Source organism: Perca fluviatilis, chromosome 19, assembly GCF_010015445.1.
Source record: "Perca fluviatilis chromosome 19, GENO_Pfluv_1.0, whole genome shotgun sequence".
In the NCBI taxonomy this organism is placed as follows: Eukaryota; Metazoa; Chordata; class Actinopteri; order Perciformes; family Percidae; genus Perca; species Perca fluviatilis.
Window position 1 is genome coordinate 15,577,905 of NC_053130.1, and position 25,248 is coordinate 15,603,152.

General features: G+C 38.8%; 1 protein-coding gene across 6 annotated transcripts in view; it reads right to left on the reverse strand.

Moving 5' to 3' along the window:
- pcdh15a (protocadherin-related 15a) overlaps positions 1-25,048 on the reverse strand; it is a 231,131-nt gene extending 206,083 nt beyond the window's left edge. For 4 of the 6 annotated variants that reach the window (XM_039783223.1, XM_039783225.1, XM_039783226.1 and 1 more), the window contains exon 1: positions 24,611-25,048. The gene's annotated coding sequence lies outside the window, so the exon portion shown is untranslated. The remainder of the gene's footprint in view (positions 1-24,610) is intronic. The other 2 variants (XM_039783228.1, XM_039783227.1) reach the window with 1 other exon arrangement.
- Between the last annotated feature and the right edge of the window lie 200 nt (positions 25,049-25,248).

Consider the following 25,248-nt stretch of genomic DNA (forward strand, 5'->3'; position numbering starts at 1 on the left):
AGGGCACTAAGACTTGTTCACCTTATCAGAGCAATCAAACTAATTAAACAGCTATTAGATGAAACTACAGAGCCCCACTGAGAATGATGCAATCTTCTACCCACATGCTTCACAAACACCACTGCAGGTATTTATAGGCAGAGAAAAAGAAAATATGCTACTTGCTTTTTACACAAATATGAACTCACAATTATTCATTCAATCAAATTAATATGAAATGTCAAGTTGTCAACGCAAATCTCTATGTGGAATCAGAATGCCATGAAGAGGAGGAAGGCATTGCTTGCATTAAGTGTGGTTGATGGAGGGTGAATTACAGAGCTTGCTCTATGAGACAGATTGTCTCAAGAAATTCATCAAGGGCCATATAAAAAAAAACATCATGCAGTGTTGGCATTAGCGTGTATGAATATAAGAGAAAGAGACAGACACAGATATAAAAGAAAATTGAGGAGAGGCCGTATCAGATTTTTTTAAGGGAGGTGCATACAGCAAAATGTGAGCTAGTGTGAAATATAGCTTCAAGGAAACATGGGAGTGGATAAACACATGTCTCAGATGCTTCAGCAGACTATGTATATGCCCCAGTCACGGATTGCTTCCCAAAGCACTCATTTTGCTTCATTTCCCATTCCATCCTTTAGTAATGAATAGCATTCATCACTGCATGGACGTGTCTGTGGCTGTATACAAGGAAAAAAGACAGGAGAGGGGAGACAGAGACAATGAAAGGACGAGTGATTGTCTTTCTCCTCTACACTGACATGCTGCATTAATGGAACTCAATAATTATAGTCAATAGGGCCCTGACATGCAAATCTTCTGGTCCCCATAATTACACCCCGATAGTCTCATACACATCCTTTCAAGAACTGGACAGTTGTCAAGGTTCAACATTTAGAGCGACAGGCACTGATAGGCATGTTCTCTGCAAATGAGTCATAGCATTCATCCGCCATGCTGTGCTAATGTCGTCTTGTGACGGCTTGGAGGATCAAGGCTCTGTGCAGCCATTGTCACTGTCACTGCATGCTGACTGTACTTCTGATGCTGCCTCCACCCCTTCCCATCCCCTAGTGGTCCCGAGGACAAGATTCTGCTTCGCTGCACTGTGCCATGCAGTTTAAGCCTGGATTTCCCTACGAGCTTAACAGGGAGTGTATCTCATTGTTTAGCACTTCAAAGGAAACAAGAGAAAAGAGAGGGACGCAAGAGTGAGAGAAAAGGAAATGACAGACACAGGGTGAGAAAGGGAACATGAAAATGAAAAAGGCAGAGGGAAAGCAGCAAAAGAACAGAGTAGGGGAGAGGGAAAATATGAGAGAAATAAGAAGTGAAGAAATAGAGAGAGTGTCTGTCTAAAAAGAAAGGACACAGTGCAGGTTTTTTTAGGTTAGAGTTAGGGCTGTCAATCAATTACAATATTTAATCGCGATTAATCGCATGATTGTCCATAGTTAACTCACAAATTCATCTGACATTTTTTATCTGTTTTAAATGTACTTTAAAAAGGTATATTTTTCAAGTTTTTAATGCTCTTATCAACATGGGAGCGGACAAATATGCTTGCTTTATGCAAACGTTTATTATTAGGGTTCTCTGGGAGGAGGGTTCTCTGCATCAGCTGTATACTTGGCCAGCAAGTTGTATTTGAGAATTAATGTATTCTGGTCGTAATTCAATTCACATCAACAGTACATGCCAATAACTTCAGTCTTGTCGAGAAAACCATCTGGAAGGGCTTTAAAACTGAACTTGCCATTCTTGTCTTTATCCATTTCTACTTAAGGTTAAGTTTGTTTCTGCTAGCCCACAACATTACTGCTGCATCCCTTCCTGATTTCCCGAACTACGGAGTGGCCAGAGGCCCAAATCACAGAAATGTGCGTGCGTTAATCGCGCGTAAAAAATAGTGCCGTTTTAAAAAGGAATTTGCGTTACCTCAGTATTATTGCGTTAATTTAGACAGCCCTAGTTACAGTGTACTGCAGCTATGATTTATTTAGAAAGTACAGGCCATGTGTCAGATGTGTTTATCTGTGTTTTTTGCCCCCAACGGCTCCTTCCAGGCAGTGCTGCCTGGAAGGCACTAGGATTAGGCACTGGTTATGGTTATGGTTAGGGTTAGGGTTAGGTGCCTTGAAGTTAACGGTCGCAGCGCTGCTTTGAAGTCAATTAGGCAATGGTTATGGTTATGGTTAGGGTTAAGTGCCTTGGAGGCAGCGGTCGCGTGCCTGCTAGAAATAGAACCAACGCCTATTTTTCACGCGACATGCAAGCGTGTTAGAAGCGTTTACAGGCAAACTACAATAGGAAAATATGTTTATATGTCGTTTAGACACAAATAGATATTAATAAATGATTGAATGTTGATGTTTGAAAGTCTCTAGGTTTTGATATAAATGCAGATATATAAATGTAATTTTAAAAAAAAATCGATTTTCGCCGTCAATACTGCAGACGTTGTCTTTGCTGTAATCAAATCAGTATATATTTATGTTTAACATGGTATTTCTTTTTATCAATGGGAAACATACATGTGTACAGACAAGGCTAGCAGCAGCAGCACCGCATCAGACACGTTTCTGGTGTGTAAAGACATAGAAAAATCCATGCAGCCGCCACGCAGCTGACACGCAACAGAAACGCCACACTCATGCCAGTGTGTAACCGGCCTTAGGCAATCTTGTTTTGGGGCTTCATACCTCAATGATAAAATTGGTGTTTCAGTGCATTCCAAAAAGTGTTTGTAAACTGATAAAACCTTAATATGGTTAAGGTACAGTTTGTTTTCGGCAACTAAAAACTACTTCCTTAAGGTTAAGGAAAGACTGAGTATGGCAAAAATGGTTGTTGTTGATAAAGGAATAGTTTGACATTGTGGGAAAAATGCTTGTTCGCTGAGCTGCCTAGAGTTAAATGAGAAGATTGATATATCGGTCACTCTTATATATGTCCATTCAATATGAAACTGTAGCCAGGAGACAGTTAGCTTAGCTTAACATAAAGATTGAACATAGGGGGAAATCTCAACGGTTCACACAATGACAAAAAGACTACAGACAGCAAATTTGTGCTAAAACATAACTTGTTGTTTTCACACTTACATTTTTGGATATAATACTAACAAGATTCAACTTTATTACTTTGTGAGGTTAAGGGTGGGGTGGTAGGAGTCCTTTTTTACTTTACCTGACAGATACTTGCTGTTTCCCCTTAGCTTCCAGTCTTTCTGCAGGGCTAAGCTAACTCTCTCCTGGTTGTTGCTTTGTATGATATGAAATTTATACAGATCTATACCACATGCATAGTTCCCAAAATGGCAAACTATTCATTTAAGATACTGTATGGTTAGGTAACGCCAACACTTGGTTATTGAAATACTATTGCCATGATAACGGTTATGGAAAGATCACTGTAACGTGAACAAGGAAACAAACACTGCATTAATCCACCAGGCCAACCTCCAAATGTGTCAGGTAGTTAATCTATCTAGAGGGGAAAGTCTCAGAGGTTCTGGCATAACACTAAAGTTATGTGTTTGTGTGCAAGTTGAACTTTAGTTTTGAGGATACATAAAACTGCTTAAGTACTTAAAGGACATTAATTCAGGGAAAATATCTACTTTGTGGAGATAATGAAGTATTATGAGGTGCACAAATTTAGTAATATTCATAAAACGGACACATGATATGTGACTCATCTTTGTGAGTGTGTGTGTCTTGTAGCTTTGGCCATGTTTACACAGAATCAGAAGAGAAAATGAAATCCCTATACAATGCTTATGAAGTATGCATATTAATTGTTGCATTACTCTTTCCATGTTTGTATTCAGTTGAAGAGCTTGTCTGTACGCAGACTCGAGAGGGAGAGATAAAAGAAGCAGTGCACAACAATGAAAGGGTCGATGCAAGGACAAGGAGGGTCTGTTGGTGATCCGTAGGAACATCTATAACGGTCAGGCTTTGAATTTCAGTTTATGTCTTCAGGGACTACACTTCACACCTCTTGCTGGCAAAACTGTAATTACAGTATCTACTGTACTGCTCTGGCTCTTGTGAGCCCTGTGTGAGGTAAACACTAACATTTAAAGTCACAATGTTTTGCTGCCAAAAACTGTAGGGTAAATTGCTTTGCATGACAATTAAGGATTTATTAAGTCTGGGTGATGCTAAAAACATATTTTAGACAGACACGCTATAGTTGTGCATAGTAATTCAGTAGTGTGCATCTGTTCTTCCTGACAATACACTGACTGAACTTTTCTAAAACTATACCATCTTCAATTACAATATGAGCTGATGCTGCATAGCTAGCTAGGCACTGGAACTGAACATCTATGTGTTGTCTTCTTCACCTATAATAACTCAGTGCTACAAAGGCCAAAGCCTACAACAAAAAAACTAAACAGTAAAGGGACATTCTATGAAATAATTGGCCAACAAACATTACTGCCACAATGTTCTAGAGTGGGAAGCCAGTGAATAACGAGAAAACTTTTTTTACTTATAATGTATACTGAAATTAGTACAGCTTGTTTTTATGCAGTTCGGTTACAAAATATAATAACATAACAATGTAACTTATGTCAAAGGTGTAAATTCAACACAACTTCAAAACACATTTATAGGTCAAGTTTAGTCAGAAACTGATGAAGAATCATATGTCAGCCAAATGTTGGTTTAAACAGTCAATAATGGGCTGCTTACTGTATGATAGCAGTTTTCACATGAAATATTTAAAAATAATAATCCTCTAACACCTGTACAGTAGTGTGACACCTGACTTAATGGTATCACTAATCAGCAACATCAGCAAAGGGTGCTAAAAGCAGCTCCCTTTTATTAATTGATTCAGCGTGTGACACTCAGTCTGACAGCCCTGGACCTGTGGTGGTAGCCATTAAGCTGAGATATTCCTTATTATTAACACATGTCTCTGCTGATGTGCTTTAATGGACAGTAAAAGCCATTGAGACACTCTCTAGTGATAAAACAGCCAGATTAAAACAGCCACTTCGGAACAGAAGTGTGGGCAGACTCAGTAAATGAGAGACAGCAAGACAGAGAGAAGAAAGGGACATAGATCTTTCCATTTAGACCAGGAAAGGACAGCAGATGCCATTAAACCCCATAGTCAAGGTAAAAAGACTAATGTAATTTAATGAGTTATATTTTATCTTCCATAGCAGAGCAATGATCAATGACGGCTGTTTTACAGAGTCGCGAAAATAAATTTGAGGGCTCTGGTTTGAGCTGAACATCTCAAGCACATTGCACGCTGAGCTTTCTATCTATAGACCTGTAACGACTGTGAATTGCCTACAAACTAAAAAAGTTTATATTGATTGTTTGATAATTCACATACTGTACATCTAGAGGGATGTGCTGTTGTCCGAAGCAGAAGGAAAAAGAAGAGTAGGAAGAGGGATTCGTGAAGGCAGTGTAACAACAGTGACATACATGGTAAATGACACATACAACAGACAGACAGTACAACAGTTATGATGATGTGGTAAGAGGCAGAGAGTACAGATATATTTCATGGTATGTGTGTGTATGTGTGTATATGCCATGTGTATGTCTACGAGTGTTTGGGTATTTGTATGTAAGGAAGGCAGAGATGTATGCATTTAAAGATCTTGAGCATGTTGACAAATGTGGTGGAGATAATACTAGGGAAGAAGAGCGAAAAAACTAACTAAATAAATAAATAATAATTTCATTTAAAAGAAAAGCGCCCCTGCCAGCAGCTCATGGCGCCGCCAGAGGTTCAACCATGGTATTCCTTGTTTTTCATGAGGAAGCTTGGCTCTTTTACTTGAACTCTTACTCTTTTGCTTTCCTGCATCCAGTACACAGATGACCTTTGAGGTGCGTGTGCAGAAACAAAACACTGGGAGAAAAGAGTGATTTGAAAGATTAATGATTGCTATGCGGTCCCTCTGTTGGTCCTTTGTGGTGTTTATTTTAACACTTGTGTCCTTCACCCTCAGGTGTACATAGTCTGTTCTGATTGTTAAAGAGGCTGAGAACACTGGCTCTCGTCTGTCTCCCTCCCTGCCCCGGCAACACCCTTTGTTTACTCTGATACTTTGTTTTGGGAAGATGATACAGGTAGTCTTGTTTCTGTGGCTTTGTTTCTTTTCTATTTAGTTCCCCTTATCTTTTAGTACTCCATAGACCAATGATTGATTGGCCTGGGACGCCTCTTCTTTTTAGCCACGCTGACAGCAATGGCAATGTTGGTCAGTCCACTACTTTGTCCAAATTGAAATTGCTTAGCAACTATTGGATGGATTGCCATGTAATATTAAGCAGACATTCATAGTCCCCAGAGGATAAAGTCTACTGACTTTGGTGATCTCCTGACCTTGTCTTTAGCATCACCATGAGGTTGACATTTGTGGTTCAGAGTGAAAAATCTCAACAACTATTGGATGGATCGCCATGAAATTTGTAATAACTTTGGTGATCCTTTAACTTTACATCTAGCACCATTATCAGGTCAACATTACACTTATTCTAATACTTTGGTTTATGACCAAATAACTGCAAAACTAACATTTCCATCAGCCGCGGCTGTACTTTGTGTTTAATGCTAATTAGCAAATGTTAGCACTCAAATGGTGAGCATATTTAACATAATATATGCTAAACATCAGCATGTTGCTAGTGTGGGGGCGACCTCTAGCTCACCCAGTAGAGTGTGCGCCCCATGTAGGCTGAGTACTTGGCGCCGGCCCCGGGTTCGAATCTGACCCGCAGCCCTTCACTGCATGTCGTCCCCTCTCTCTCCTCTTTCCAGTCTTCACGCTATACTGTCAATTAAAGGCCACAAAAAGCCCCAAAAATAACCTAAATAAAAATGAATTGCTAGTGTAGCTTTAGAATATTTACCATCTTAAATACCACCTACACAAAAATGAATTAAAATGTTTACTTACTTTCTGGCTTAATCAAAATGAGCCCTTTTGAGGTTGTAAAAAAAAAAAATAGTAATTGTCCTTAATTCAAATAAGATCATCTGGTGAAGCTGTAATAATCAGTATAAGCATTGCCTTACGTGGGTATAATTTAATTCTTGGAGTGCAATGAATGTCCCTTTTATTGGCAGATAAATGGTAATTTAAATGGCATGTGGGCTTATCTGAAATGTATAATGAGGACCAAGATTATCATTCACTGGAGAGTGATTGTGTTAGTAGTAATTATCGTTGAACTTATTTTGCAGGAAATGAAAGACCACAACAGTAAAATTGTGTAAAAGCCATTATATACCATAAAAGCCAACAGCACTGCAAGAAGTGTCCATATGTTGGTGCCCCTATTTTCTGACTACACCCTGTTGGTTCATGCCAAAACAGGACATTGGTCTCACCTGCTACTAAATAAAAACAGACACAGGTGTTCATGTGGTGCTGTGCCCTACTCTGATAAACACTAGAATAAAACATGTGCTTGAACACTGAATTGAGTAACATATAACATACAAGACATACATAACATACATACAAGAGTCCCATGTAAAAATGTCTGGGGTAGAGCATTTCCCAATAAAACATTTCTAGTAAAAAAAGAATACTGGCCATTGATTGCTCTTTGAGGCATTGGTGGCCTTTCCAAAGGTGGCCTAGATTTTTCTCTGGGTTCTGCAAATGAAAATCAATTACAGGAAACTATAAAACTAACATAAAGAGACCATGGCGATTTCTCTTGCACTGGACTGAGTTCCACTATATGAACTTCAGGTCACAAAGCAACATCTATAAGCTAGAGTGACATGTCCAATTTTGTTGGATAACATATCATACTGTACAATAAGGTAAGGAACAAAAGCAGCTAAATAAGAACACATTTAGGGGCACAGGAGCCCAGAGAATGGACTGTGTGTCGGATACAAATAATTTATATTGTACAATTGTAATGTAGTGGACTGGAAATATGTTCAGAGGGCCAGGGTCTGAAGCTAGAAGCCTACAGCAACTCTGAAAAAGGCTGACACGAGCAGACATATGTGTTGTAATTTTCACACAAACAATGACTACAATGATCTATGATTTACTTTTTACATCCAGGGATTTGTCATGCTCTATTTGGTTATGTAAAAAAAGAAACAAAATTATGTAGCCCACCTCGAAGTTGAAAAAGGGCTTCAATTAAAACCTGACATTAGCAGAACTCCACATTTCACAGCTAATTTACTTAGATCACAAGGTGTGTATGGCTACTGCACAATCCCACTGAGTGCCAATAAAAACTCTGGCCCTTTTTTAACATTAAGGAAACCATTAATGAAGCCTCAAACTGAGAGGAAGCCTATTGTTCAAGTCTTACAAGTGCAACGTGGCTCTTTCTTAAATGTCACAGTCTCATATGTTGCTTTGATAAAGGCTATGTCCACCGTATCTGCATTTGGAGGTAAATGTCATCCCCACTTGGGAACGTGACAGTGTGTTATCTCCTCTGAGACCCCTTGATCGGGCAAAACAGTTTAAAGACAAAGTGGCAAGTTGAATGCTCTGTTAGTCAAAGCAAAATATTTTTCCGAAGCCAAATGGAATACATTTGTGTGAGATGTCCTGCTCGACTCAACAAATCGTGGGATTAATTAATAAAGACTTCAAGCTAATATACATTAATAAAATCACACTGACTTTAAACTGCACACAGCCTTCTGCAGTTTATGCACTTTCTACCAGCATTAAATTGTCATGGATTCCATCTGCAGTACACTATACGTACACTATCATAAGGCCTGTGTGGTCCTTCTGTGACTGTGCTGAAGTCTGTATGCAATCACTTGAGGATTCGGCTGAGTGCTGGCAGGTTGACAGCCTGTGAGCATGAGGACTCCACTGGCTCCAGAATCCCTTTTTTCACCTGGAGTTGCTCATCCGTCAGCATGAGCCCTGTCCAGCACAGTCACTCGCAATATATAGTACAGCACCAGCAATCAGGACAAACAAGATGCCTTATTTCTAACTCTTATTTGTTTCAAAAGCATCCAGTAATAAAAAAATTTCAATAAAAGAGTTTATTAAACAGTAGGTACAGCTCTATTTGTCTGAGTCAATAGTAAGAAAGATGGGGGCAGGAAAGTTCAGCTCAAATAGGAGTAAAAATCCTCAACTTCTTCTTAGGGCGACATTGTCAAGCGGTGATAAGTGAGAGAGAACGTAATTGGTCGTGAAATTGTCATCACACCTGCAACACTGATCTGGAAAGTGATAACTTTCACGATGGGGTGCAAGGTTACTCTGCCATTTGCTCCCTCAGCTTGCCTGCTGAATAAATGCACTGTCAAACTTGAGGAAATATTTGTAAGAGGCCCCTGTTGTGGGTGTTATGAGAATGAGGTGATTGTGCTCGCTAACTGGCTTTTAGATGCAAATTTTGTCAGTTTTGGTGTATAAATAGCCCTCCGGTGTCTGGTGTTATCAGAATTGTCAGGAGAATACATCATACCTGCCAACACTCCCATTTTTCCCGGGTTTTTCCCGTTTTTCAGCCCTATCTCCCAGAACCCTCCTGGTTTGTTATTTCTCCTGGGAAACTCCCAGAATTTGCATGGCCCAAACTCCTTTATAAATAATCGGACCAATAGGTTTGTCTAATGTTGACCAGTTGCCAGATCTTGTATGAAATGCATCCTATTCACACAATCCACACATCATATAATTTTCAACCCGTTTGTCACCTCAACCTGGCAACCTATAACTCAGTTGCGCAGTTGATCTCCGCGCAAGCTTCGCGGAAAGTTCAGACATGAAAGCGTGCCGTTAAAAATGGCAGGTGAAGGCAGTGTTCCTGCAAAGAAATCGAATATAGCTGTAAATTTCAACAGTGTTGGGCGCAACAATTTACATGCATCTCACCTATTCATATCGACAACCTCCACGCATTTTGTAAGGTGTGTCGCATTGATTTTAATGAAGCGCACAGTGGGAAAAATGACATTACCCAGCACATTAAGACACAGCGGCACCATCACACAGAAGAGGCACATAAGGGCACACAGGCGATTTCATCCTTCATCATGAAAGGACAGACAGAGGCAGAAAACGTGATGCAAGCTGAACTCAAGATGGCAATGTTGGTAGCACAGAAAAATTTTCCTTTTGCTTTTTGTGACGACTTCACTGTGAGCGTGGCAGGCATGTTCCCAGATTCTGCCATCGCCAGGAAATAATAATAATACACTTAACACTTACAGTACACTTAACAGTACCCCCCCCTCTAGAATGGTTGTCCTTTTCAGAGCAGAAAGTAGGAAAAGACTAGGACAAGAAGATGGCCAATGGAAAGTGGAAATGTGACTTTTAGAAGTTTTCAACTTGAACTACATAAATAAGGCGTCAACTGACTACTTTAATGAAAGGAGATACAAAATATTCTATTCATTGTAGTCCACTGCCAGGAGGTTATTAATGTTTAAAATGACTCATTCACTGATGCATAACTGCAAGAAACAAAACCGTAACACAATGTGACAGATGTCTTGCTGCCTTCTGTTATAATAAAAAAAAAAAATACTTTTTTGTGCTGTTGCTCTGCTGGTGATTTTAATGAAAGGCACTGACTAAAGAATCATACATTTTACAACGTGGAACACTGTGACACATTTTAGCAAAACAAATCCCTCTTGAAAATAATTGTTTATCTGCTATATATTATTGTAGATGTCCTTCTCTCCTAATGTGAAAACAACACCTCAGTACACTGTCCACAGTACATTTTACTGCACAATGTCTAATTCCATTTAATTCAATTTTATAAAATACATTTGAAGTATTTGGAATATAACCCAATATGTCTCAGGTCAACCCAAATTTAAATTTTTCAGAACCTAGTGTTTCATACTCAGAATGAGCATCTCAGTCTACTGCCTGAGGTAGGATCACATCTGAAATACACAAGATGCAGTATGAGGGTAATTTTAATGGAAAGAGAGCTGATGTTTAACTAAATCCATTCTTATTGTAATGTGCATTTAATTCTGTGCCAAGACTTGACATACAGTATATCAGCAAATCTCAGTTATTCTGTGGAATCTGCTGAATTGCTGAGTGGGAGCACACATTGTTAGTTTTACATGCATATCTTATTCCCAATGTCATCTACAATGTCAGCTCTATGCAAATAATGTGTTCCCTGACAAGGTGTGCATATCATGTGTTGTTAACGTTCATCAAAGCAACAGCACAAATTTGATTACGGTAGGTTACCTGTCTTATGCAAATAAGATCATGTTTTGTGTTTTTTTTATCATGTTTTTGGCTTTTGTGAAACAGACTGTTCTGGCAAGCCGCATTTCTAATCCCTGTAGTAAGAAAAGTGTTTATCCTTACATATGGGGAAAAATTCACTTATTTCACTGAACCAAAAAGTAATTTCCTCAATTGATTGTACTACCACTCACTGGTTAGGTAATGGGCCTTGACCATGTGCATTTACACGCTGCTGTCAGCCACTTGTGTCATATCCCACATGCAGCAAAAACACCATATTCCTCATCTACTGCAGAATTACTGACATCCAAAGCATGTGAGAAGGCTATTTTTTGCCAAAGTTTACGGATTTCTGCTAAGCAGAGCAAAGTGCAGAAAAAAATGGGACATTTTTTTTCTATTTAATTAAGGCTCTCACATTAACTTCAAAGCGACAGACAAGTAATTCCCACTCTTTGCTGGAGTTCATTTTCCCAAGCTAAAACCTTGTCCTCTTCATTAAAAGCCCATCCCTCCTCATCCCCTTGAGCCTGTCGTGTTCAAACAGTGTTCTCATCTTCTTGCTAGGCTGGATTAATGAAATATTTGATATTAAACGTCAAAATAAGGGAAAAGCCATGTGAACTAGGGACCACGGTGATTATCGCTAGGTATAATGAGGTAAGAAATGTTTTTTTCCTTAAGTACAACCTATGCTGTACCGTGGTGCTTAAAAAGTTTAAATAGATTTTACCAAGAGGAATCCTTGTAGCTTGCCTTAAAATGCCCTGGTGTCCTCAGATTCTTCTTGCTTCATCATTTTCATTGCGTCTTTAAAGATAGCCGAAAGGATTTCAAGAAATGCCTCAGTGGCCATAGATTTTAATCTCAATTGTTATCTTGAAAAGGATAAATGTCAGAAAACAGCAACGTGTTGACCAAGTTTCTCATAGCAATGCATGGTAACAGTCAGATGTGTGTTTTTTCCTATGCCTTATTTCAGTCTTCCTCTCCTAGAAATATGTATCTCATTATATGGTCCACTTTCAGCAGAAGTGATGAACCTTTTCAAGCTAAAAGGCCTGTAATGGACACTTATTATTCACTGCAAAGACATGCACTGTGGTATTTCAGTCTACAAGCTCTTCAGCAAACATCTACAGCTATAGAGAGAGAGGTTAATTAGGTGAAGGTGCCCCAAATTGATTGATTGGCTGGACCACTCATGACTCTCAGTTTCAACACTCCACGAGCGGGTCCACAGACTCAGCAACAAGAATTCAGGACTCTCTGTGAAGTAATACAAAAAAATCTAGACTCGATATTATAGCTTCCCAGACACAAGCTATAATCTCAGGTCCAGAATTTCTTGTACTATTTTCATTAAAAAAAAATTATGTTATTTATATCTGGATAGAAACATCAAGCAAAACTCAAAAAAACCGAAAGAGTTGTACGGTTGAAGTCTATGAAGGGCAGGTAAAGAGTAAGGTGAAGTAGGTGCCATTTCCAAATATTCAGGCTTCACTTAACAAAATATAACTGGATACACACATTCTAATTATTTCTTAACCGCCATTACTAATGTAAGAATGTCACCCAACCTGACATACTCACACCGACACATGCACATTGCTAGACGCACACACTTTTGTCAGAAATAATTTAATAGATCTAGGTTTATTCTAAGCAAGTAGTTTAAAAACTGACAGTTTTTAACCTGACAGGTTTCTTGAAGTCAAAAAAATACAATGGCAAACGTGCATTTTTTGAGGACGAGCTGAAACTGAACTGATAGTTTGGTCACAATATAATGGATTAAGTGATGTGTTCAAATGAGGGCTCTGTCATGTGTTAAAGAAGAGGCTCTATGTTTGATCTAGTAGTCAAGCTCTACTTCATCTGACCTAATAACCATAACCAAAGTTATGGCATTCCATAAAACAATGTGACAAAAAAATCATGCAAGAGCCAAAATAAACCTCACAAAGCAAAATTGCTCTTGAATCAATAGTCCTTATCCGAAGGAAACTTCGGGATGACAGTGAATAGACTCCGTGGCCTGAAATCAGGAGGCTCTATTTAGTCCCACCTGAGAGTGAATTTAAGTTTAGCTGTAAGCAACAATGCTTCATTCATTTTATGCATTAAATCTCCATCTTGTACATTTTGAATGTTTTGCTCTTTTTAGAGGACAGAACACAACATAAACTGACTGCTGTGATAAATCTCGTTTCTTCTCCCTGTCTCACTTCTACACCTGCAGCTAAACTGCCAGGTAATACTCAAGTGGACAAATGAGTGATGTTCAGTGTCTTGGAAGCCAATGTATAACCATAGACTGTTAATATTAATGGACAGAGCATGTGTGACGTCACCCATTGGTTTGTGGAGATCTGCTATGAGTTGTTGAGTTTGCCGTTATGGGCGCAGCCATCCTGGTTGCGGATGTGGCGATTTTAGACGAGAGGGAAGAGTGAGGAGGAGCCATAGACTGCTGCTTACACTCCACGTTACGTTACACACTTTCACTGGCAATCACATCATAGCCATACCCTAAAACACTCCCTGCTTTATCGCCGATTTTAAAATTAACGAGACCATAATTAAAAAAATTAACATCATTCTGTATTGCAGAAGACGTAAAACTAGCGATTGAGACATAAACTCATTAAGAAAATGTTTACTGAGGTAATAAATCAAATGAGAAGTGGAGCACTTTCTCATAGACTTCTACAGAAACCAAACTCCTTTTGCAACCGCATGTGTCGCCCCCTGCTGGAATTCAGATAGAATGCAGGTTTAAGGCACTTCCGCACAATACTTCACCGATTAGCATTAAGCTTTGTATCAGTAGAAACCCGGTAGTATTTTTGAATGGCCGTGCTTCCCTCCCTTATGTCCCCCTGAGACGATAGAGCTCTGTATTGTGTGTCTAGAAAAAAAAAGTCTGATAACGCAAAAATCGCCGTTTTGCGTCATACATTTTTTTGCCATTTTTTGCCAGAGGCTATGGACTACAGCCAGTAGTAATAGTAGTTTATTTTGAACATGTAAATATATAAATATATATATATATATATATATATACACAGTATCTCACAAAAGTGAGTACACCCCTCACATTTTAGTAAATATTTTATTATATTTTTTAATGAGACAACACTGAAGAAATTACACTTTGCTACAATGTAAAGTATTAAGTGTACAGCTTGTATAACAGTGCAAATGTGCTGTCCCCTCAAAATAACTCAACACGCAGCCATTAATGTCTAAACCACTGGCAAGACAAGTGAGTACACCCCTATGTTATATTCCCATAGAGGCAGGCAGATTTTTATTTTTAAAGGCCGGTTGTTTCATGGATTCAGGATACTATGCATCCTGATAAAGTTCCCTTGGCCTTTGGAATTAAAATAGCCCCACATCATCACATACCCTTCACCATACCTAGAGATTGGCATGGTTTTATGTCGGTTAGCCTAATAGCTGGTTTGATTTGCATTGAGAGATGATCTTATGGAAAGTAACCCATGCCAATCTCTAGGTATGGTGAAGGGCATGTGATGATGTGGGGCCAATTTAATTCCAAAGGCCAAGGGAACTTTAAGCGCACATCCGGATGGACTATTTATTGTTGCTGGTGATTTCAACCACGCAAATCTCAAAAGGGTTCTTATATTCTACCTTCACCTCATGGTGAATAGTAATTGCACTTTATGTATAGTCTATAATGTGTGTGTGCACTAAATGTAGCCTGTCTCGTATGTTGTTTTTATATAATGCTGTTTTTATAAAATGTTGTTTTTATATATTTTAAATAGCCATGGTGAAACGTTGTTTCACATATGCAGTGTATATGGTTGAAATGACAATAAAACCCACTTGACTTGACTGCACTCTGTAACCGGTAGGCGTGGCTTGGGAGTGGCCTCGTAGGGAAGCGAAGCAAGTGCATTCTGGGAGTTGTTGTATTTCATCCTCATGAGCCAAAAATACATTTTCTGGATTTTCTCGGTCTAGAAGGCACCAACTTCTAAAAAAAAATGTCACATTTCTACTACATAAATGACCCAATTTAAATACATATTCATCTTCCCAGCGGTGAAATATCCCTTTAATATTAACAGTCTATGGGTATAACGCATGTGGAGAAAAGGATTAGGCACCATTTTCACAAATATAATCTATGTACAAAGGGTGTTTATTTTTTGTCTTCCTACAATCAAAGTGATAAAAATATGTGATGTTTCACTTCAAATGCTTAATAAAAGATAAAACTTAAAAAAAAAAAAAACTGCTAAGAAGTCCTTCTCTGCGTGCAGCTAACAGTTGGATATTGTTTTCATGCAGAGAAATAGACTGAGCCCCTCCAGCTACAAGATCTTTAAAGAGTCTGTGTCTCTGGACAAAAAACAGCAGCACTGGTCATTTATTTAAACAGCTTGAACCAATATTTACATTCAGAGCCAAAAAAGTAAAGATTAAGCTTTCTTTTTGCCGAGAAAGTTCTGACAGCGTATAATTACATCTGATAAGCTTTGGCCAAGTTCATGTACTTCAGCTACTGTATGAATATTAACTCCCGTTTTAGATTAAATGTTACTATCACTAAAACACACTCTGAAAATGTAGTTTTATAGCCAAGTCTTGCTAAATCAACAAAGAAAATGTGAATTAATGTGCATTTCCCTTTACACAAATCCACCGTCGCTGCGTCTGGAGCTTAGCACCGCCCAAGACAATTGTGATTGGTTTAAAGTAATGCAAACAACCCAGAGTGTTTTTTTCTCCTATCCAGGAGTGTATGTGTGGAGGGGCCAGACATTAATCTGCAGCGCTGTGGAGATAGGTCTGGCAAGCAAGACTACCACAAAACTTCAGTAAAGACTGTAAACTATGCTTTTTTCATCTGACTATTTCCTCTTAAAATACACTCAGTATTGTGTTCCCTAATTAACTGTAATATTAGGTCACACATGGTCTGAGACCCACTGCATTAATTTCCATTGATTAAAGAATGTGTATTGTAAGAGTGCAGGGTTGTTTTATATTGTCATAAAATGTAGGAAACATTTTTTTGCAAAGAACATGCTACCAAGATAAAGCTATTACCGTATTCAATGCATAATTACATTTCCCAAAAATCTTCGATGTTTTATGAGCACTGCTCATGTGGACACTAATTAGCAATATTAATATTATAATTGACTTGCTGTTTGGCATAAGACACATTTTGAGGAAAGTCTCAATACAGACAAAGACTGAACACATCAGTCTGGTCTCATTAACACACATTATTTAGAGCACAACTGCTGAGCATAACAGTAAAGTATATATATAAAGTATAAACAGTATATATATATATAAAAAATAGTAATTGCACTTTATGTATGTCTATGTAGCCTTTCTCGTATGTCGATTTTATATAATGCTGTTTTTATAAAATGTCATTTTTATACATTTTAAATGTGATGTGATATGTGTGTCCTGGCCAGGGTGTAGGCACACTAATCACCAATTATTGTCTCTACTCACATTTAACATAGTAACACTCTATAACCTGAGCAAGCTAAAACCACCCATAGACTGCAGCCCTATTCAGAGAGCTGTTGCACCTATGACATAAAAATCAGACCACATCGTTCTGGTCCTCAGAAACCTCTATTGGCTACCAACTGCTTTCAGAATACAAATTGATCCTCCTCCTCTTGGAATAAAAACGCTTTTAATGGCATTGCTCCATAGTATACAATATATCAGACCTGCTCTCGGTTTATAAATCCATTAGATCTCTCAGGTCACATGCACCAATCTCCTTCATGTTCCAAGAGCATGTTCAATGTCCGGTGAGATTGCATTTAGTATTTATACACCTAAAGAATGGGACAGCATGTCCTGCACTGAGTGTACACTTGCACCACCAACAGTGTGGCCACTTAAAAGCAATCTTAAGACCCCTCCTAGCCTTGTTGCTATACATTCTCAACCTATTACTTAAATTTCTGCAGGCTAAGGAGTGAGTACATGTACGTACTATATGTTATGTTTTATACCATTCATACATATAGCTATAAAAAGTTAAGCACTGTAATTCGTAAGCATTCCACATATTTTTTGCTGTATGCACCACAATGACTGCTACTGTATAAGAATGCTGTGGGCCACATAGGGCGGAGGTTGGGGTGGATGGGTGGTTCATAAAACACAGCACTTTCAAGCCAGTTCACTTCCTGGTGAAAACAAAATACTTTAACCCAGGAAACGTGTGTTCGTTCCTCTGGAGTGTGTTTTAATTCAAACCACCAACCTTTTCCTAAACTTAACTAGTCTTTTTTGGTGCCTAAACTTAACTTGTATGCTGGTCAGGTCTTGTATAAGCGGTACTGTCTGGGGCAAAGTTATCAACAGTTAAATTAAAAGACAGGAAGACAGTTTATATCTCAGTCAGACATTCAAATAGAGGTTTAGTTTAACAACAAGCACAAGAAGGATTTGCTCATACGCCGAAACAGTTGTAGAGTAGATACAGTGGCGTGACTGAAAATACTAACTTTTCATGCAAGATGTTTACCAACGTTAGACACTTTGACTCGTATTTTGAAGTTTTATTTAGTAATTATTAAGAGAATATCACAAACCAAAATGTTGGCCAGGAGATTGTGATACTGGCACATTAATAAATCTAATTGACTGTCAATCAACCAGTTAGAACAGATTTTCTTACCACATGTCCCAAATGTTTGTAGCCTCGTGAGACCTTCCTGATCTCGCAAGCTCCTGTTTTCCACTCACAGATCAGTCTGGCATCTTCAGATAGAGAAAATTTGGAGCCGTTGCCAAACGACCGACCAATCAGCGTTGGTTTTGAGGCAGGTTAAGGTGTGACGCAACAAGAAGCGACTCTTCAGTCTAAACAACATGGCAGCTTCCACGGATGAGATGAGCGTAGCGACTGCGCAAGTTTTATCCAAATTAGAAAGTATTCCTTCATTGAAAGAAGAGCAAAAAACAGCACTGGAGGCTTTTCTCTGAGGAAAAGATGTTTTTGCTCTTCTCCCGACTGGTTTCGGCAAGAGTTTGATCTGATTGGTTGATTTGGCCCGTCTATCACCAACATAGGTGGTGATAGACCAATGGTTTATCCAATCAGCTAACCAGTTTTTTCGCCCCTTCCCAAAAGTTCTCCAACGGAAAGTTCCCAGATGGATATGTCAAGCAAATGCGAAGCAATCCATCTGGCGGAGTCAGGTTAAAATGTTTGTGCACATCTGACTTGTTTCACTGTCCGTCCTGTTAATTTAAATCAAGCAGCTGAGTCTATGTGAAGAGATTGGTTAGGCCAAGTCCAGGCCAAAAACTTCCCCCTAGCTACTTTTGTTAATGCCTAATGCTTTAAGGCCACAAGTGTGTGATTATTTTCAGCAAACTGTAAATCGTGTGGTGAGAAAAAAATATCTAACATCTTTAGGTTATCTACGACTTAAATCGCACTAAGTGAAATGTCACCCTGGAATCATCAGATTCAAAATAGCTCTACACCAGCACTTATTGCACACAATATGAGACCAGTTCACCTTACTAGGTCAGTCTCACAGGCACTCATTCCAGTTCCCCCATACAAAAACAACTATGGTCAGAAATCGTTTTTTTTATATTTACACCAAAATTTGGAATGACATTCCCTATCACATTCGAACACTATCATCTATCACATAATTTAAAAAGTCATATAAACTGTTTCTTCTTGCACACATTGATTGTTCATGTGTTGTTCTGGTCTTGTTTGTCCATATTTTTGATGCTTTATTTGTTTGTATCTGTCTAGTCCATGATATTGTCCTGTATAAATGTTTTTGTCCCCACGTGCTGAAATTGTGTTCAATGTTCTATGTTGCTGCAGAACAGGAACCTGCTGGAAACCAGTTTTTAAACTGAGTCAGGCCCATTTATATTTTAACTTAATTGTTGCTTTTAAATTTTCCTGTATAATAAATGAAATGAAATCATGCTCCCATGACCTGTGATTGCCTTAAAGCTTCACGGCATTGTGTGCATATTACTATGTGTGTGTGTCTGTGTGTTTGAGTGGGTTGAGAGAGAGAGAGAGAGAGAGAGGGGGGAGAGATACAGCATGAGAATTTGGAGATGTTTTATTGGTGAAGTGGGGGATGTGCTTCAGGATTCATCCCTCAGAGACTAAAATTCTTCACATGCCTCAGCCAGCTGCCTTGGGTCTTGTTTTTTTTATTTTATTGTTTTATTTGTGTAGTGTAAACTAAACAGCTCCAGCATCATTAGACCACACATGATTGCTTTCATTTAAAGCTGCATTAATTATTATTTTATGTTAACAATAGATAAAATTACTATGGGTAATGTGAAAGGGGTCGCTGTAGTGACAAACCCATAGATCATTGTTACCCAACCATGCAGTTCCTGTCAGCTTTTTAGTGTCTTTCAGAAGTTAGTTTTGGCTTTACAGCCCCCAAGATGTATTGATTAACTCTCATTGCACTCGTCAGCATCCTTTTCAGAAAAAAACTCTAAAATCCACTGTAAACTACCTGCCCAGCACCAACAACACAAAGACTAACCTAGCCACTAGCTGGTGAACAAAGTGAAGCATTTAGCAGCTAAAGAGCCAAGTATTTACCTCAGTTTGTAGAGACCAAAACAGAACAAAGAGGCGAGTAAATATTGGACTCCAAATTAATTCTTATGTTGCTCCATGTCAGCTGGATGCATAAATAAGCAACACATTTGATACAGCCACTTCAGAAGGTGATATTACAGTATGTTAATTTGTGTTTATAGCTCATTGAACTGCCCCCAAGTGGCCAAAAAAAAATCAATGAATGCAAGTTTAAAAATAGGTCTAAAAGAACTTTTTTTAAACATTAAAATTATGATGTGCCTTTTACAGTTACATTTCCAAAATGACAAAATGTGTTTTGCTTTAGTTTTGAGCAATCTTAGTAAGATTTAAATTTTGAAACTTCAAAACCTTTCTGTAACTGTAACGAGCAATACCCAGAGATATTCAAAACAGACTGATTTTGTGACAGCACTAAACAGCCCCTCCAAACCACCCTATATTTTCACAGGGCTCACTGTTGAGGTTTTGAATCTAATTAAATTGTTTGTGTAACACATTTCACAATATTTCAATAATTCAATAATCATGAAGTGCATATAGAAGCAAGGTTACAGAGGGACCATGCAATCGTCTTGCATGGTAAAGATACAGAACATACACCATATCCTTCCACAGATAAATGCTCTTGCTGAAGTGTGAAATTAAAACATGGCCACACTGTTTATCGGTCCACACCTACAAATGGTGCAGCCAACGTGTAGTCAAGCTATTATCATAGTATGATAATTCACATCCTTCCTCTCTATTTGCGTTCTGTACAGCAGTATTTATTTGGAGCTGAGGCAAATATTAATTCATGCAAATCGAATTTCAATCAGCAAACACATGGACACCTGCAAACTTCCTTACAAATGATAGAAAAAATGGTCTGCATATCTACTTCGCTCTAACAGTTTCCCCTTCAAAGCTTGAGCTGTCAGTGGTTCCTTGAGCAAAAATGAAAAATTCCTTCCAAGGGCAGCTGTTAAATGGAGATGACACTTAATGTTAACTTACTGATGCAGTGGTTTGATCCTGCTCATTAGATGAACTTTAACTGAAGGGCAAGAACAAACAATAACCACTCCCCATCAATCGATCAATTCGACCTATTCCCCTTACCCACCCCTCTACTCCTACCCTCAGGGTTTTTAGTTTCTTTTAGGATTTTTGTATTTAGCATTTAATTATTCTCTGCTATGATTAATACAGACTATATATTGTTGTATGTTGTGTTTGAATGTGCCTAACCACAAACAAAGTTCCCTCACAGGAAAAATAAAGTTCTTTTGATTTGATTTTGATTTGTAAACAACAAAGAGCTATCAGCCTCTATCTAAATATTGATTCACAGGGCAAAAGGCCCAAATATCAACAGCATGATAACTGCTCAATTATAGCTTTTGCTGCTGGTGTAATTGGCAAGTTGCTATTGTAGTTTGCCACTCTTATTAAAATGGGCAATTCAATAAAGGGGAAACACTATTATGCAGCCTCTTCATTACTTACAGACATATCTGCTGAGAGTTTCATGTGGAGGAAAGGTTACACATGGCTTACAGTATGCACACAAAGCTAATACATGCACATCGTTGAGCTAACCAGCACACTGTTGACCACTGCCCTTCTCAAAGACACTTAGGTAATCATTTTTGAAGCAAGGAAGTTCATTTTAAGACTCATATTTTCTCAGAATGACCTTTGATTCCAATCAGCCCAGCATTCTCAAACATACTTGTCTAACACTTAAAGTTTCCTACTCTCTACAAGACACAGCTGCCCAGTCAGCATTATTTATAGTGCACATTCAGAGGCTTAACAAAAGAGTGAAAGCACAGGAGTTGAGGAACAAATTGCCCTTTAGGATTCTGTAACGTTCTACTGTAGATTATCCGACTGTGCTCCCTACAACAATAAGGTCTGTGTGTTAACTAAATCTTAAAGAACAGTATCCAACATATTAACACAGTAATAAAATATTTCATTAACCTGAAGAAGAACAAAAAAGTTCTTTAAGATAAGGGCTGCAGCGTGGACAGAACTAGTCATTGTGTTTGAGAGTGACAAGGAGAGAAAGATGAAGCAGCGGGAAAGAACAAGAGAAGGAAAGCCCAGAATAGATCTGTAGTGCGCCCATATGCTTATAGTTTTTCCTATTCAAATCAAGTTCCATTTTCCATTAATTGTGAGACTATTGGTGTTGCCACATTGAGATAACTTCTATGAAATCATCTTCTCCCTTCACGCTTCAGTGGGAACTTTGACACAGATTTCTGCTACACTGGTCAGCCATGACGGTTAGTCAAGTCTTTGGCAAATTTGGAAGGTGTAATACCTAAATGAGGAAAAATATTCAGTGCTGAGCTGAGAGTGCAATCCAACTACAGCCGCCACTTGTAAACTTTTGCACAACTTTTGTCAACTTCAATGGCACTCTCAAGACGTTACTCTTATTTGTTTGACAAATTCCTTTGTTTCTTCCTTGTGGTTGCTATTTTCCTTTTTCTCTTTCCCTCCCAAAAAAAATAAATAAACAAAAAGACACTATGGGCTTGATCACGTCTACCTGACAAAGACCACAGGCAGCCATTAGTGCTCGCTACTTTTTTTTTGGGTGTGACTTCTCTCTGTTACTTCTTTATTTCCCAAAGCAATGGATGATCTGTCTCTCTCACCAGCCCTGGACAGAATACTGCAGAGCATTGCAATTTCACGCACTCACGACAGATAAATCTTTCTGCTTGGCTGGCCATGAATCTTCTAGGGCTGAGAGGCCACACAGTGTGGCACTGTTGCACCTGATGTTAGAGAAGCTGCACCCTTTGAATCTTGGGATGCACCTGCATTGCTTGGAAATCCGTTTTAATTTGTATGCCACCAAGGGTACAATTAGAGAAAATTAAAAGGGCCATCTGGGTTTTGAAAAAGTGTTACTTTATTGATATAATTGTAAATAAAAAAAGAAAGTTAACAAAATTGAACTGACTACATTAGTTTGGACTTGTAATAAGGTGCGTATCATAGAATACAGACTAAACTATCATTAAAATATCATTAGATGTTATATTTTTGCATTTTTGGGATTTACTCTCCCACACATACACACTATCAGCCTTTACTCTGAGGCCATATCTTTAACCTTCAACAAATGAACCTTTAGTTTCTTTCCATGCTGGCGTTCAACCCTCTTCCATACCCCTCAATCATCAGATGCTATCCTACTGAGCGAGCCATGACAATGGGCTGCCTATGGAGCAGGACACAGGCAGAATATCAATGGAGTCTGGCTGGCCTGAGCCACGCTACCCTTCATCTCTCATTTCCCAAATGTGAGCCTCTGGAAAGAACTGGCCTAAACCTAGAATGATGAAGACATCCTGTAGCAGTTCTTTTTAAGTATTCTCTGCACACTTTTACCCAAACCTGTAGCTGATGGGAACTGTAGTACACATTGAATAAAATAACATCATAGAAGACAAGAGAAAGAAGAGTATTTTAAAACACACTCCTAGATTCTTGGTGGTCATTATAATCAGCACTAATCACATAATATCAATAAATTCCATCTCACTGATTGAAACCAGCTAGACGAATACCAATCAGTCTGCAACAACCTACAATCACATAAAATACCGTCAAATCAAGATGAGTGCCAGGTTTGAGCATTAATTGTGTGCTACATTCCTCAGGGAGATCTAAAAACTTTAACTTGAATAAATGTGGAAGTCAAAGTCAGAATGCACTGAACTGATGTTCGATGTTGCACAGGGTTTTTTATTATTCATGCCTCTCAATAATAAACTAATTACAATGGCTTTTGGGCTATACATTTGGCTTTCTGTTGCGTGCTATTGTACAGTATAGATCGATAGACTGAAGTTCAAGGCATAAGACAAAGTATTACTATGTCGTACAATAAAACGAGCTGTCTGTGCCCTCAGTTTGGTCCGGATCATGTGCATTCTATATCATCAACTCAAGTCTATTCTAAAGTATTTTCATTTTTAGTGAAATACAAATCGTAAATTCTTTAAAGCTGGAGAGACAGTCTGCTCTATAAATGAGCATGATGAAATTATCATTTCTTTTTACAGAATAAATGTCATACTCTTCAGTGTTTAATTACTGTTGTCTGTTAGCGGAGTCTGTCCTTTCTGAAGCAACTCCATGTGAAACATCTTATGACAAGAAAGATTTCTCCTTTTGCTTCTGGCGTGGGGGGAGCTCAAAATGATAGCACTGTCCTAGACAATCCAAATCACGTGTTTCTAAATAGTGGCACTCTGAAAGAAGCAAGCTCACACCTAAATTAGTATCCATTTCCCGATCAGAGTAGGTCGAGGCATTTTATAACAGCTTTGACAAGGCTACCACACATGCAGGATAGCAGACTAATACACGTTAAGTATTCATCGTGGTGCACATCATGCACATTGCCTTGCCTTCATGCGTATGGAGTGTTGTTTAGAGCGCTTGAGTAAACTGACGTGTTAAGCGCGTGAAATAAGCTACCATGCATGGTGCCTGGATAAAGCCATAGAACGTGCAACGTGAAGGATAGAGCTGTAGATTTCGATTATATTATTCACAAGGATTGCGATGGCACCTGCGCGTAACAGGCTCCGATAAAGGATGGCATTTTCCAAATACCAACTGCTATGTCTTGGAAGCGGATGCATCTGTCTGACATAACTTCACATAATGCAATATAATGTAATCCCAACAGCCAAAAAAAACCCCTCAGTATTTAAAACTGTTCTTACCTCAGGGACGCACCCGATGTATTCCAAGTGCACCAAAGGTCATTGCGCAAATATTCAGAGGACAAGATGTAGGAGTGATGAGAAGTAGGTTAGGCTGCACAATACCTAATCCAGTTCTAAGTGTCCTTCAGACGTCGTCAACCCTCTAATCTTCAAAGCGAAAGGGGTCGGAGCCTCCCGGGCGCTCAGAGACTTTTTATAATCTCACCACTGTCAATTTATGCGTGTGGCTCACTTTCTCTTGCGCAGCCGGTTAGACAAAGTTGTCCGCTTTTATATCATTGATGCAGGCGACCCTGCACAGAAATGTTTACGTTTTCCAATGAAAAATGCTATAGGTTGGCTCGGTCTTCAGTGAGAATAAAGCCCGTTTACCATTCCTGACAGGTGGCAAGTCCAACCACCCGCTGAAAAGATTCACACATCATCTAGCGGGATGTGGAGACGGCCGAACTATAAAGCGATTCTCCGGGCAGATTAACCCATGATACGTTGTGTTGATTTCCCCCCATACTTCCTCTTTTCTTGCGCTCTGGCGCCACCCAAAGTTGTCCTGGAGAGTTTTATCCACACGCAGGGATTCCCAAATGTCTTCATGTGCAGCGCTCTGTAACCACATTTAGGCCAATTGATAATAT